This window comes from Felis catus, chromosome A2 (assembly GCF_018350175.1).
Source record: "Felis catus isolate Fca126 chromosome A2, F.catus_Fca126_mat1.0, whole genome shotgun sequence".
NCBI classification, from domain to species: domain Eukaryota; kingdom Metazoa; phylum Chordata; class Mammalia; order Carnivora; family Felidae; genus Felis; species Felis catus.
In genome coordinates, this window is record NC_058369.1 from 52,440,567 (window position 1) to 52,455,841 (window position 15,275).

The 15,275-nt window shown below is 42.9% G+C and overlaps 1 protein-coding gene across 3 annotated transcripts in view; it reads left to right on the forward strand.

The window, feature by feature from the left end:
• The window catches only part of HRH1 (histamine receptor H1), a 78,292-nt gene that overhangs the window by 57,240 nt on the left and 5,777 nt on the right, over nt 1-15,275 (forward strand). The window contains exon 1 of one of the 3 annotated variants that reach the window (XM_003982473.5): nt 747-845. The exons of the other annotated variants lie outside the window; for them this stretch is intronic. The gene's annotated coding sequence lies outside the window, so the exon portion shown is untranslated. Of the gene's footprint in view, nt 1-746; nt 846-15,275 lie in introns of those variants that run through there. 3 annotated transcript variants of the gene reach the window in all.

Below are 15,275 nucleotides of genomic sequence, written 5' to 3' on the forward strand. Positions count from 1 at the left end.
GGCAGCCTTGAACAGGACACTCCATGTGCTGGTGCAAAGAGCCATGGAAAGGAAGGTGTGATGGCAAATGACACAGGAAGGTGGATCCAGTGGCAGTAGGGCCCTTCCCATCCCAGATCGAGGACATAGGCCCCCTAAAATCGTTTATTAGCTTTGATCGTTTTCTTATAGAATCCTTGGGATTTTGTGTATGTAAGATCTTGTCATCTGCAAACAGAGAGGTTTTACTTCTTCAAGTCTGGATGCCTTTATTTCATTCTCATGCCTAATTGCTGGGCTGCCTTTAGCTCCTTTTATTTTTGGCTAGGTGAGAACCAGGCCTGGAAGGGTCAGAGAGAGGGACAGACTACCCTTTGGAGGGCTGGCCAGACAAGGGAGGGCACACAGGCATAGCCCTGTGAGTGCCAGGGCAGACCTCTCAAGCCCCACTGTGACAAGTGCTCCCAGGCTAATGAGCAGAGGGGAGGACACAGGGAAATGCTTTTCTGTAGCACTCATAGCTGGAGCATATTTCTAGAGCATTCAGTAACTGTTTCTTGAGCAGCTCCCTGGTTCTTGGGGCTGAGGGCACAGAGATGACTCAGACTTAAATTTGGCACCCACGGTCTAATGAAAAAGTCTGATCAGTAATTAAGGTATTACAACCCAGCTTGACAAGGGTTACAACAGAGGTCTGTACAAAGTTCAGAAAAAACTTAGGGAAGGAAGCCAAGGAGCCCCGTCTAGTAGGACTCAGCCTTAAAGGAAGTGACATCAGAGCTGGTTGTAAAGCATTAATTGAGTGTATTGCCAGGCGGAGAAGAGAGGAACAGGCAGCCCAGGCACAGAGAACAGCATTTGCAAAGGTATGAGGGTGTGCGAGAGCCAGGCCTGTGGAGACAAAGTGGAGTATCGAAGAGGGAAGTTGGGTCCCCTTGGAAAAGGCTCTTGTGTGAGGTCAAAGGTTTTAACATGCAATGCGCCACACTGCCTGGCCCTCTCCCTCGGTTTCCAGAGTAGACTATGGTTTTGAGTACTTCTCTTTGGGGCTTCTGTGGTGCTGATCGGAGTAATGGGCAAAGAAGACAAGGCACCAAGAAAGCGAAGTGGATTTATATTAGAAGTGCAAGGTGCCCTTCAGCTAGGTCAGAAAGATTGGTGTGTGGAAGATAGAAAAAATGCGAAGAGGGAATAAATGCAAGCTACGGTTTTTGAGGGGAGAAAGGGAGATTTGCTGGCAAGCAGCTGACACAGGAAGTGGCACAGTAGGGTAATGGATGGGAGAAGAGGTGCTGTGGGAGTTGTTTTGTTTTGTTTTTGTTTTTGATTTTACCTCTCTTAGAATCTTTGGTAAATGTTTAAGTTATTTTCCAGCTGTTTTCTTCCTGGATGTGGGACTTGAATCTCTTCTGAATGTAGTACCATGGATAGACTGGACACAAGACAGCCCAGTTTCATTTGGGTTGCCAAATGGGGAGGTGGGGGTTATCCTGTGTGTCCTATTTGTGGCCTGGCAGCCATAGCATGCCATTAGAGTTTCATTGGGAGAAAGAGGTGATTGGATGTGTGGTTTTTAGAAAGATTATGTGGCTTCTGCGTGTAGGATGGGTTGAGGGGACCCAGATCAGAATCAGGATGACTATTTAGGAAGCTGTTAAACAGTTGAGCAGAGATATTATCTACGTCTGAACCAGAGCAGCAGTGGCCCAAATGGCCATTATCTCTGCTTTTTAGCAATCTGTGGTGCAAATCTTAAAGCAGCTCTAAGTACGAGAGGCCAGCAGTTGGGAAGGAAATTCCCTTTAACTGTGGGGTAGTTCAGATTTTAACACCCTACCCTAGGGCCTTGGATTTTCTTTGTGTAACTACACACCGGGAAGGAAGTTTATTTGAGTAGGACAGGGTTTCACCTGAGAGACTCGCCTGTCACTTCTGCAGTGCTTGGAGACATCTAGACAGGACCACTTTCTTTTTGGTCTGTTGACTCACACATACCCTCCAGGAAGTTTCTCTCTGGGAATTTATAGAGTCTGTCCTTACATTTGCAGAAGGAAGCAGCCACATGTAAGGTTTGCAGTCAGTCACTGGGGAGATGATTGCTGTTGGTACTGACCAATTAACCAGCAGGACAGAAAGTTCTTGGATGAACAAGGACACAGCCCCAGCCTTCCCAAAGGCACATTGGAACAGGGGGAGAAGTGGGAGCCTTACTCATGTTTCCATCTCCAGCAGCTTGGCCTAGCATAACACCTGGTACCGCATCATTGCTTAATTAATAGTTCCTGAATATATTAATGAATTAGCATAACAAGAAGCCCTGAAAATGGTCACATTAGGTCAGGATTGTGATGTGTTAAAAAGAATTCATCCATTCACTCATTCATCATTTACTCAGCTCCTCCTGCCATTCAGCTTTGGATTAGGCAATGGTTCATAGTCTTGGCTGCATCTGAAGAGTTTTCAAAAATCCTGATACTCAGACCACATGCCAATCAAAATCAGAATGATTTGTGAGGGTGGGAACCAGACATTAGTGGTTTTTGGTTTGTTAAGTCTCCCTGTGGGATTCCAGTGTGCAGCCACAGTTAAGAACCTATGGGCTAGGCACTGGAATAATAGGTGAATATCATATTGTCCCTGCCCTTATAAGGATCAAAGTCTAAGTGAAGGATACCTGAATTCATTCATTCATTCATTCATTCATTCATTCACTCCCTCTCTCACTCATCCATCCATCCATCCATCCATCCATCCTTTAGAATACAGAACATTAAATGCCTTAATGGAGATATGGAAACAATACTGTGGGAATCCGCAGGAAGAAATGTTTACATGTGGCTAAAGGATATAGGAAAGCTTCAAAGAGGAAGGAAATTTTAACATGAGTTTTGTATGATAAATAGAAGTTCAGGGGTGCCTGGCTGACTCAGTCAGAAGAGAATGTGACTCTCGATCTCAGGGTCATGGGTTCAAGCCCCACATTGGGTGTAGAGATTACGTAAACAAACAAACAAACTTTGAAAAGAGAAGTTCATCATCTTCCTTCCTTCCTCCATCCTTTTCTTCCTTCCTGTCTTCCTCCCTTCTGTTCTTTTCTTCCTGTCTTCTTTAATGACCTTTCCATCCCTCTCTTTCTCCTTTTCATCCTCCTCGCCTGGTTGTTGCAGAGAATAGTGTACGAAAATGAGGTCTCCATTCTGAAGGTACATCCTTTCCACAAGGAGGGAATAACATGTGTAGAGCTTGAAGGCTGAAAGAACTTGGGGTGTCTGGGGACAGTGGTTTCATTATTATTGGAGTATACAACATCATGCCAGCAGCCTAAAGAATTTGGACTTTTCCTTGAAGGCATTTAGGAGCGTAATGATGGTGTGATGAGCGTTAAAACAGTGCTTGCCACATTTTAGGTGGTACCTGAAGTGACTATAAATTGCACACCATCACGGCGTTGATTAATATTGAGTCACGTTGGTTTTCATTTCTTCTGATTACCTGCAGGAGAGTCTCAATTTAGTGCAGGTAGATCTTTAATACTTATATTGCAAGTATTCATCTTTTTTTTTTTAATGAAGAACCTTCCTCAAAATATCTGGCTAGAATTTAATCACATTGTTTTGTTGTCATCCTATTTATTTTAATATAAAGCTTCTAGTAAATGGCAAAAAAAACAACAACAAAAAACAAAAACAGAAGGCTGGCTTTTCATATATGGTAGTAAAATAAACTTGAGCTTTAAAAAAAAAGTGGATCTGTTAAAAATATACATCAAGTAAATGATGGTACAAAAAACACATTGATGCAGCAAAGATTATAATGGGAGTAGGTAAATCACAGAAGGAGAGATCCATCCAGTTCATCAGTTTTTCTCTTTATGGGTCACGCTTTTGGTGTCAAGTCTAAGAACTCTTTGCTTAGCCCTGGACCTTGAAGATTTTCTCTAATAAATTTTTCTAAAAGGTTTATGGTTTCATGTTTTACATTTAAGTCTGTGAACCACTTTGGGTTCATTTTCTTATGAAGTATGAGGTTCCGAGTGAGGGTCCATTTTCTTTTTTGCCTATGGATATCCAACTGGTCTAACTCCATCTGTTGAACACACCTTTTCTCCAGGTAAATTGATTTTGCACCTGTGTCAAAAATCTCCTGGGCATATTTGTGCAGGTGTGTTTCTTGGTTCTCTATTCTGTTCCATTGGTCTGTGTCTACCCCTCCACCAATGCTATGGTCTTGATTATTGTAGCTATGTAATCCATCTTAAAATCAGGTAGTCTGATTGCTCCCATTTTATTCTTCTTTTAAAAAATAATTTTACCTATTCCAGTTCCTTTGTCTTTCCCTATAAATTTTAGAATGGTCTCCTCTGTATCTACAAGGCATCTTGCTGAGATTTGGATAGGAATGCCATTAAATCTGTACATTGATTTGGGGAGAGTTGACACATTTACTCTGCTGAATCTTCTAATCCGTGAGCACTGCGTATCTCCCCATTTATTTAGATCCTTTATTTCTTTCATCAGCATTCTGTAGTTTTTAGCATACAAGTTCTTCTTTTGGAAGAACTTATACAAGTTCTTCTTTTGGAAATGTATTGATTTCCTGTCATTCCGTAAGGGTATTGTCGCCGAGCGTGAGATTCTGAGTTGACATTTCTTTTCCTTTGGCATCTGAAAATATTGTATCACTTCCTTTGCATCTCCATATTTTCTGGTGAGAAATCTACTGTCTTTCTCATGGTAAGGTGTTTTTCTCTGGCTGCTTTTAAGACTTTTTCCTTTAGTTTTCCAAAGTTTAATAACTGGGTGTCCTGGTGTGGGTTTTGAGAGAGGGTTATCCTGTTTGAGGTTCACCCAGCTTCTTGATTCTGTAGGTTTATGTCTCTTACCAAATGTAGGGAGTTTTCAGCCACTATTTCTTCAGGTACCTTTTCATCCCCACTCTTTTTCTCGTCAACTTCCAGGACTATGACTACATGAATGTTAGGTCTTTTGTTATACAGTCCCACAGATCCCTGGGGCTCTGTTCTTTTTTTTTTTTTTCTTCTTCTAGACTGTTTTCCTTCTGATGTTCAGATTGGGTCATTTCTATGTCTTCCAATTACTGATTCTTTCCTCTGTTCCCTCCATCCTGATGTTGAGCCCAACCATTGAGTTTTTATTTCAGTTACCAGATTTTTCAGTTCTAAAATTTCCATTTGGTTCTTTTTTTTCCTTCTTCTTCTGTTTCTTTGCCCAGATTTTCTATTTTTTCATGTGTTGCAAGCATGGTCCCATTTGCACATTGAAGCGTTTTTATGATGGTTACTTTAAAATGTTTGTCGGCTCATCCTAGCATCCCTGTCATCTTGGCAGTGGTATCATGATTGCTTTAAAAAAAAAATTCGATATGAACTCTTCCCAGTTTTCCATATGAGAAATGATTCTCAACTAAAATGCATGCATTTTAGGGGTGCATTTGAGACTCTGGATCATATTAAGTTTTCTGTTTTATGAGACACCTCTTTGGCAGGGGAAGCAGGGGGCAGTGGGAGGAGGGTGTACTGCCTCATTACTTCCAGGTGGGGGTAGAAGTCCAGGTTCCCTGCTCAGCTTCTGTGACATCTGAAGAGGGAGGGTTCTTCATTGCTTTTGAGGCAGGGGAAGTTCTGGCTCCCTACCAGGCCTCCAGGAATAACTCCCTGGCTGGGAGGGGTAGAGGTGCCTCCTTACTGTTCCGCATGTGGCCTCCACTGACTCTGGAGGGATGGGGTACAGGGCCTGTCTCTGCCTGAGGAGGATGAAAGTCCCTCCGAGGGACTGTAGGACCACCACTCCAGGAGGAAGGTCAGGTTACTTTGTAGCCTGGCAAGGGGGGACATCTTGGCTCCACCCAGCCTCTGCTAGCCAGGATGGGAACGCAGCTCTGGTGTTTTCTGTGGTGTTTGGCTGCAAATAGAGCAGTTTTCATCTAGAAGTTTTCTATTTTGCTAGGCTGCCCCTTTCCTGTCTTTTTAGCTCGAAGTCTCGGATATATAGGGCCAAACAAGAGCCCAGGGAACTCATCACTGTGTCATTCTTTGGGTCCTGGGATTCCTAACTGGTCTGCCTTTGCCTCTCCACCTTTTAGACTTGTCTTATGTTTGTTTTAAGTATAATGTTCAGGGTTTTTCATTGTATTTGGCAGAAAAATAGGGAAAAGTACCTGTACTCAATCCCCCCTGAACCAGATGTGTCAGTATGTTTTAAGAGGTCTCCAGGTACCCAGGGTTGAGAACCACTGATATAGGCCATAAGCTTCATGAGGGCTGGGGTTGTGTCTATTCTTTACCTGTAATAACTTCTGTACCTTATGCCTCAATAAGGATTTTTTGGATGGATGGATTGGTAGAAGGAAGGGAGGATGGATGGGTGGGTAGGTGGATGGGTGGGTGGATGGATGAATAAATGAATGCATATGAGAATGGAACGAGCAGCCAGAATGGTTCACTCTCACCAATGCCCCCATACACACATACCTCAGTCTAGCTAGACACAAGCCTGGCCCCAGCACCAGTAGGGGGCTTGGCCAGCAGGTGGCGCTGAGGAGCCCCAGGTGTGGTCCTGGGATGACTGCTGCAGTGAGGTCACTTGACTGAAGGAGACAGACATTAAAGAAACTCCCAATTACCTAGGAGCACTCTCTTATAAACATCTCATCTACTTCTCCTTTCTCTTCTGCCAGCTCTTTTATTTACCTCAACATCATAAATACTTCTTTTTTTCTCTCTCTCAAGAAGAGAACAGACTGGATAACTTTGATCATCATAAATGCCTTTCTCAAGGCTTAATCTCCAGGGATTTGGAACAAAAATAAAACATTATTCATCATGTCCTGAAATGATACGTGTGTGTATGCTGGGCCCGGTGGTGTGTGCAGTGTCTTTGTCTAATGTTAGCACAGATGTTCATAGTTCCAATTCCATGAAATCTTTATTTAAAGTGTCTATTCACTTCTCTCTTTCTTACTAGAGTGAAAAGGTGAGTGAGCTAGAGCAGGAGGTCTGAAGCCCACTCAAATATCCTAGAAGGTGGGTATCACTTGGGCCTTTAGCAAACTTGGTCTTCAGTCATTTTTGGACCTTAGTGCAGGACACCAAGCCCCATAAACTCCAGAAATCTCTGTTTCCACACCATTAAAATGGAAGAAAAAAAATGATCCCTTTATCATAAAGTCAGTGTGAGGATTCAGTGAAGCAACATGGAAACCCTCCTAGCCCAATGCTGGTATGTAGGAAGCCTTTGAAATCTTACTTTTCTTTTTGTTCATTGCTTTTCAAGGCCAGAGAGTAAGAGAGAATGGAGCTGAGATTTTTATACTCCTTCTGTTTACCATTTAGTGGTAATCATCCTTCATTGTCCCATCCCTGGCCTCATTTCAGTATCCCAGCCTGTCCCACCAGGGGTAGGGCATGGGAAGCAGAGACAAACAAGTCCAACCTCCCAAAGTCTTAAGCCAAGTTATCAATGAGAGAAGATCACAGAGGCACAGGAGGAGACGGGTGATGTCGCTCAGTCACGTCCATTCCACTTCTAAGGATTAAGAAGTTATGTGTAACATTGTGCCCCTTCCACAAGAAACCACGAGATTTATTTTGTCTAAAACTCAGTTCCAGCTAAAGCTGTCTTTCTGTTAAGCAACTATTTTGCTTTCGTGCAAACGACACTAGAATCTTGTAATTGATCCTGTTTTCTTCTTTGTTCTGGCTCCTGGGAAGCTCAGAGTCAAAACCGTGGCCCAACTCTAGTGGTCCGTTAGGATCCACCTTAGTTTCATCCTTGTTTGCCTAACATTCTTTACTCCCCTTAAAAAAAAAAATCCTAGTGCCTGGTAGGTATTTTCAGGGAGCAATACTAGTGTATGAAGATAGGTTTTTAAAACAGACAGAGATATGGAAACCTAGACAGCCCCTTGCTTGAACTACTGAATTTTTTTTAATCAACTTTTTTGAGATATAATTTACATAGTATGAAATTCACCCATTCTAAGTAAATCATACAATTCAATTATTGTTGGTAAATTTCCAGAGTTATACAATCATCATCAGAATTCAATTTTAGGGCATTGCCATGACTCTCAAAGATTCCTTCCTGTTTCCACCTCTAGTTTCAGGCAACCACTAATCTACTTTCTGTCTCTATGGATATCCTATTGTGGACTTTTTACGTGAGTAGAATTATACAGTGTGTTGCCTTTTGTGTCTACCTTCTTTAGGAGTTAGCATTTTGGTTTTGCAATTTATCCTTGTTATAGCATGCATCAGTACTTGGGTTTTTTTTTTTTTTAATTGACAACTAACATTCCATTGCATGGCTATACCATCTTTTGATTATCCATTCACCAGTTGATGAAAATCTGGGTTGTTTCTACTTTTCGGCTATTATTAATAATGCTAGAAATAGTCACATGCAAATCTGTGTGTGGATCTCTTGAGTAGATATCTCGGTGTGGAACCACTGGTTATTATGATAACTATGTTTAACTGTTTGAGAAGCTACCAGACTTTTCCACAGTGGATGCACCATTTTACATTCCCACCAGCAGTATATGAGGATCCTAATTTCTCCACAGTCTCATCATTATTATCTGTCTTTTAAAAGTATAGTCATCCAGTAGACGTGAAATGGTGTCTCATTGTGATTTTGATTTGCATTTCCCTGATGACCAGTGGTGTGGAGCATCTTTCCACAAGCTTCTGAACCACTCCTGTACCTTCTTCGGTGAACTGTCTATTCAGATCCTTTGCCCATTTTTAAATTGGGTTATTTGTCTTATTGAGCTGGAAGAATTCTCCAAATATTCTGGATACATCAGACATACAATCTATCAGATATATGATGTACAAATATTTTCTCCCATTCTGTAGCTTTTTCCTTTCTTAGTGGTGCCTTTTGAAACATAAGAGTTTTAAATTTTGGCGAAGTCTAACTTAGCAATTTTTCTCTGTATGGGTTGTACCTCTGGTGTTGTATCTAAGAAATCTTCGGCTAACTCTAGGTCTTGAAGCTTTTCTCTTATGATTTCTTCTGATAGTTTTAAGAGGTTTAGCTGTTACATTTAGGACTAATGTCAGTGTGAGTTAGTTTTTGTGTGTGGTGTGAGGGAAAGGTCTAGATTCATTATTGTGCATGGAGAGGTCAGTTATTGCAGCACTGGAGCCATTTCATTTGTCCCCTGCCTTCTTCTCTCCCTTCCTCTACTTCAGCATGCCTGCAGATGAGCAACACCGCTCCTCAGTGGCAGCCGTGGCCCCCACTTTCTTGTCACTTCAGTTCATGAGACCAACAGACTCTCTTGGCTGTACAACCCCAGTCCCAGTTTTCCGGAAGAGAAAATGGGACTTGGCCCTTCTGGGTCAGAGGACATCCCCTAGTCCAAACACATGTCTAAGGATCAGATTTACCCTGCCAGGGGCCCACCCTGCCAGGTGGATGATGGTCCTCAGAGAAGGAAGCTGGTGAGCTGGGCAAATACCCCCACAAGGAGTCTATTCCAGGGTCATTTCTAGGGTCATTATCTTATATTTGGCATTCCGGATTCCCTATGAACTAGCTTGACATTTCCAGCTCAGGGCTCACACAGGTCATGCCCTCAGAATTTGTTTTTGCTTGACCTGCATTCAAGTGCTCAAGAAAACAAATAAAACAGTTGAATAGTTGGCATTTTAAAACTAAAAGATTTCATGTACAAATCCAGCTTTTATGCTTCATTTTAAAAATAGGCAGATCTGGGTCTACAGCAGTTGGTGGCATCTGAGCAAAGAATATACCCTCCAGGGTGCCCCACTCCCTGCCACTCCCTCTTGCTCCACACACAGTCCCCTGTTCTTATTTTTTTTAATTTTTTATTGTTTATTATTTTTGAGAGAGAGAGAGAGAAAGAGACTGAGAGCAAACAGGGAAGAGGCAGAGAGAGAGGGAGACACAATCAGAAGTAGGCTCCAGGCTCTGAGCTCTCAGGACAGAGCCCGACGTGGGGCTCGAACTCACAGACCGTGAGATCATGATCTGAGCTGAAGTCAGACGCTTAACCAACTGAGCCACCCAGGTGCCCCTAGTCCCCCATTCTTATTAACTTTCCCTCCCTGACTCTGTGAGACATTTGAATATGTGCCTGCACCCCCAGAAAACTCTTCAGGGGTGCTCTCATCTGCCTCTTGCATCTTACCCAGAGACTAACTTAACCCAGCACTGCCCTCGATTCGAAGTCAGACATGTTCCTGCAGCACTGAGTTCATAACAGGATTTTGCTATTTGCAGTCTGCTTTCTGCACCATGTGTCAGTAGCACTGACACCCAAGTCTGGGTGTTTTATGGAAATTATGCCTTGGCCAGATTCGATGAGAGTCTGCTGCACTTGGGGTACTTCATGCATGGCACCTCTCTTGTGTAATTAGAGCAAATAAATTAATATTCAGACTTACTTGACTCAAATAAGCATCCAGCGCCAAGGGTTCCCAGCGAGTAGAACAGTTGGGAATGGGGAGTGGTGGGTGAGGCACTTTAGAATCCATCAAGAAAGGAATCCTAAACTCTCACTTTTCACTAAAGAAAATAAAAGCTGTGTTAAGAATGTGGAAGAGTTTCCTTTGAAAACATTTTTTTCCAGTGGAATACCTCTATTTTATTTTGTTTTGAAAAATGAATGCAGTTCGTTCCTGCTTTTTTCCCTGTTACAAAACTAAGATGCTCTCATTGTTGATATCTGGGGAAATGCCAGGAATAATCAACATCACCTCCCACCCAGAGGAAACCATTGTTAACATAACGTAATAGAGACTCACCCTCATTCTAAACCTGATAATAGAATCATCCTGCACAAACAACATCTGTTATAAATTTAATTTCATTATAAGCATTTTTCCGTATAACTAATGGTGCTCCATAAATGTGATTATCAATGATCGCATGGTATTCTATTCTGTAGCTATCCCATAATGTATTTCATTTCCAAATGTTAGATTTATTTCCTCATACTGGCTATCATAAATGATGTTGCAGTAAGCATCCTTGTGTGTGAATCTGTACTCATCTTTTGGATTAGCATGAGAGAAATTTCTAATAATAAAGTTTCCAGGGGCACCTGGGTGGCTCAGCTGGTTGAGCGTCCAGCTTCAGCTCAGGTCGTGATCTCACAGTTCATGAGTTTGAGCCCGCATCAGGCTCTGTACTGGCAGCTCAGAGCCTGGAGCCTGCTTTGGAATCTGTGTCTCCCTCTGTCTCTGCTCCTCCCCAGCTCATGCTCTGTCTCTTTCTCTCTCTCTCTCCTTCAAAAATAAATAAAAACCTTAAAAAAAAAAGTTTCCAGCAAAAAGTAGAAAAGTTACATGAAAGGTATCAATATTCATCAATTAGCATAAATCTTACCTCAAATTTGTATTGGTCTAGACATCCTCATGAAAAATATGCCCATGTCTTCTGTAGTTAGATCCTCCTTCCTGTGTCTCTTGGTGGCTCTCATCCATGTGGTTTTCCAGAGTCCATCCAACAAACTTCTTTTGAGATCTGTTATGTGCCGGCCTGGTGCCAGCATGGGAGAATGGCAGTGAGTGAAAAGGTGTTGCCCCCGCCATGAAGGATGAGGCGTACCCTTGATGGTGACCAGTGTCTCACTTTAGAAACAGAAATAGTGGACGCTTTCCATGTTCTAGATGTGCTCCCTGTTTAGTTAGGGAGAATCAGCTAAAGAAAGAATAGTAAGCTAGGTGATGTAAAGGGAAGTGTTAGAAGTGATGTGGGGACACCAAAGGGGGTGCTTTAAGGCAAATGGTGCCCCAGAGGGGGGAAACAGCACAAGCAAAGGCATAGAGATGTAAAGACTCGCCGTTCCAGCAATTCCCTCCCAATTCCTCGAACTCAGCTCTGTACTCTCATTCTTTCTTCTCTTCATCGTTAAATTCTTCTGCCTTCCTCCTGGAGAACTTCTACTCATCCTTCAAAGCCCAGCTCACAGAACACTCCTTCTCCAGTGTTCTTCTTGGCATCCATACTCCACCTTGAGAGTGGCTGTTTCTCCTTCCTCTGTCCTGTCAGCTGCTTTGATCTTACCTCAGTCATCATTTTTGTCCCAGTTACATTCTAGAATTTTTAATGTTTCAAAAATTTTTTTAAAATTTTTGATACTGTTCATTTATCTTTTGTCTTTATTCTCACGTTAATTGACAAACTCCTTGAAGTCAGGGGTAGTGTATCAGTTAAGATTCAGTTTGGCTGTGTGTGATAGAAAACCTATGCTACCCAGAAGTGGAGAGCCCTGACTTATTTGGCAGCTCTTATAGTCATCAGAGACCTCAGCTCCATCCAAATTGCTGCTTCAATGTTCTCGTTTTTTGACTCTTCCTCCTGGTCCCAACAAGGCTGCTTAAGCCCTGTTCATCCTATCAACATTCTGGCCAGCTGGAAGAATGAAGGGCCAAAGAAAAGAATACATCCTCCCTTTAGGGCTGCTTTTTGTAAGTTGCAAACTACACTTCTGTTTCCATTTCATCGGAACTTAGTCACATGACCATACCTAGATACAAAGGAGTCTGGAAAATGTAGTCTGTACTCCAGGCAGCTGTGTATTCAGCTAAAAAATAGAAGTCTGTTACTAAATAGAGGAGAAATAATTATGGAAGACCATTGGCAGGTTTTGCCACAGTGAAAAACAAGGTCAAAGATGATTCCTCTGAGTCAGACTGGGCCAGCTCTGGGATCATTGTGTTACCCAGAAATGGAAGAAAACACAACAGCTACTATTAGTTGAGTATGTCCTATATGTCAGGCACTGTACTAGGTGCTTCCACCCTATTTTAGAGATGAGGAAAATGGAGACTTGGTGCAGTGAAATATCTGGCCCAGCTAATTAGAGCAGAAACAAGATTAGAGCAGAGATTAGCTGGTTTACAAAGTTTAGGTTCTTAACCACTGGCCAAGTCTTCCATCCAAGTGAGCTCCATGCCTTCTGTGAATCAGCATTGCTGAAATGGCTAGAAAAGTGGGAAGGTGAGGCCACTGGGAGCCTCATTTAATGTCTAGCATCTCTCCAAACCCACCAATTCCTCTTGCCTTCCCTTCCTATTAGCAGAGATCCCTACCTATTGGTCTCTTTTTATCTAAAACCAATATTTGCAAGTTCTACTTAGGTAAATAGTTGCCACTGAGAAAGGAGTATTTCTGATTTGGAGTGAGGTCCAGGACACCTCTTCTTGCATACCTCCCATGATGGGGGACTTACTATATCAAGGCAATTCATTGCATTGCTTTCAGCGGAGAGCTGTTTTCTTTGGCAGTTCGAGGTGCTTATTCTTCAGTTAGTTCTCAACTAAGGACCATTTTGCCTCCCAATGGATATCTGGCAATGTCTAGAGATATTTTGGTCTGTCATGACTGGGAATGGATGAGAGGGTGCTACTGGCATCTAGTGAGTAGAGGCCAGGGATGCTGCTAAACATCCAACAAAGCACAGGGCAGTCCTTCACATCAAAGAATTATCCAGCTCAAAATGTCAACAGGACAAAGGTTGAGAAATAGACTAAGGTTTGAATCTTGACATCGCCAGTCTCTTCCTAGCTGTGTGACCCTGAGTAGGTTGCCTTGCCTCTCTGAGCCTGAGCTGTTTCCTCGTGTCTACCTTGGTGATCATCACATGCCCTCCCTATGTGCTTGTGGCAGGCATTTAATAACTGATATCTGAAAAGCCCAGAGCTTGGCTCCTTACCATCGTAGCTGCTCTCGTCAACATTCCCAGGATGTGGAAGGAACGTTGACTACCTTTGTTTATTTGCTGGCACATGGGCCTGATTAGATTACACTGTTTGTAATCTTTCTGGAGAAAGTCCCACTGCAGCTAATGGTTTTGGAATGGAGCCATTCCCTTAATTCAAAATTAATGGCGTTATCGTGCACACAAGCCTCTTAGAGAGAAGGGATTCATTTCTGCTGATCCCCCAGTCCTCGTCACCTGGGAATTGTCAGAACTTTCCCACCCCACTGTCTCAACGACTCTCCCAACAGCCCAGGGAGGTAATGATGCTTTCCCTACTTTACAGGGAAGGTAATTGGAGACGTGGCTGTTGACCCAAGCTCTGCACAGCCCATCAAGTGGCAGAGCCCGGGTGAGAACTTTCTCCTTCCATCACCCGCTTCTTTAGGGACATAGTGCTATAAGGAAGCTACAGGTGCCCACCTTTCTCTCCCAATTGCCCTGTCCACAGTGCCTCCTCCAGCCTCTATTCCCTGTCCCCCAGAGCACACCCTCTAGCCTGCACCACCTCTGTAGGCTTGGCCTTGATCCCAGAGAGGGGCATCTCAGAACCCGATGGGGTCTGGGCAGCCTGAAGGGAGCATGGATGGCCTCCTGTGTAGCATTAGGTGCAATGAGGATCCACGTCCCCGGATACTTCCCACTCTCAGCCTGATGTCCCTTTGGCATTTATAGAGAGAAAACCATTCAACCATCAGTTTTTCAAAATGCAGATGTCCGAGGGAAGGGAAAGCACCTTACATTAGTTATCTCACCGAGTAGGGCATGTTCAGGGATTGGGTAAGAGGAATGGAGACCAGGAATGGCATACGAGCCTGTGACCCAGGCAGCCACACAGGCCCTGTGCTCAGGAGGGCCCCCATCTCGGTTTCATGTTCTACTGTTGCCATCTTGAAGTTCTTAATAATTTTTTAATTTTTAATTTTGCCCTTGGCCCTGAAAATTACATAGCCAGCCCTGAGTGAGACAGGAGGTCAATGTTGATGTGGCTGCTCCTTCTACCCTCTGGGTGCCCACCCTGTGGGACCCACTTTTTAGGCTTCCCTCAGGCTTCTTCCTCTTTCCCTGACACCCTCACCCCCACCCTGCATTCTTCAGGGGAGGCAGGTGCCAAGATAGGTCTGTATTCAGCAGGTGGGTGCTCCATTTGCCTTTCCAGGAATCCTGCTCAATTCCATGGTTTCAGAGAACAAAGTGGATTTTCTTACTTCTGAAGCAGATCACTGAGCCGAAAGGAACTTTTCACCAGTAGATATCTGTTGAATGATTCGTAGCACCCTGCCCCTCACTCACTGACTCATCCCTTTACCAAATATGCATTTATCTTTGGCTTTTATGTCTAAGCAAAATAACATGTCCAAGCTACAAAGGAGAGCATGTGATAAAGAACTGTGCTTACAGAGATAGGAAGATAAATATATATAAATTTTTATATATTTGTATATATTATTTATATAAATATATATGTAATATTAATTTATATGTGTGTAAATTTATATAAATATATTTATGTGATATTAATTTATATGTGTGTAAATTTA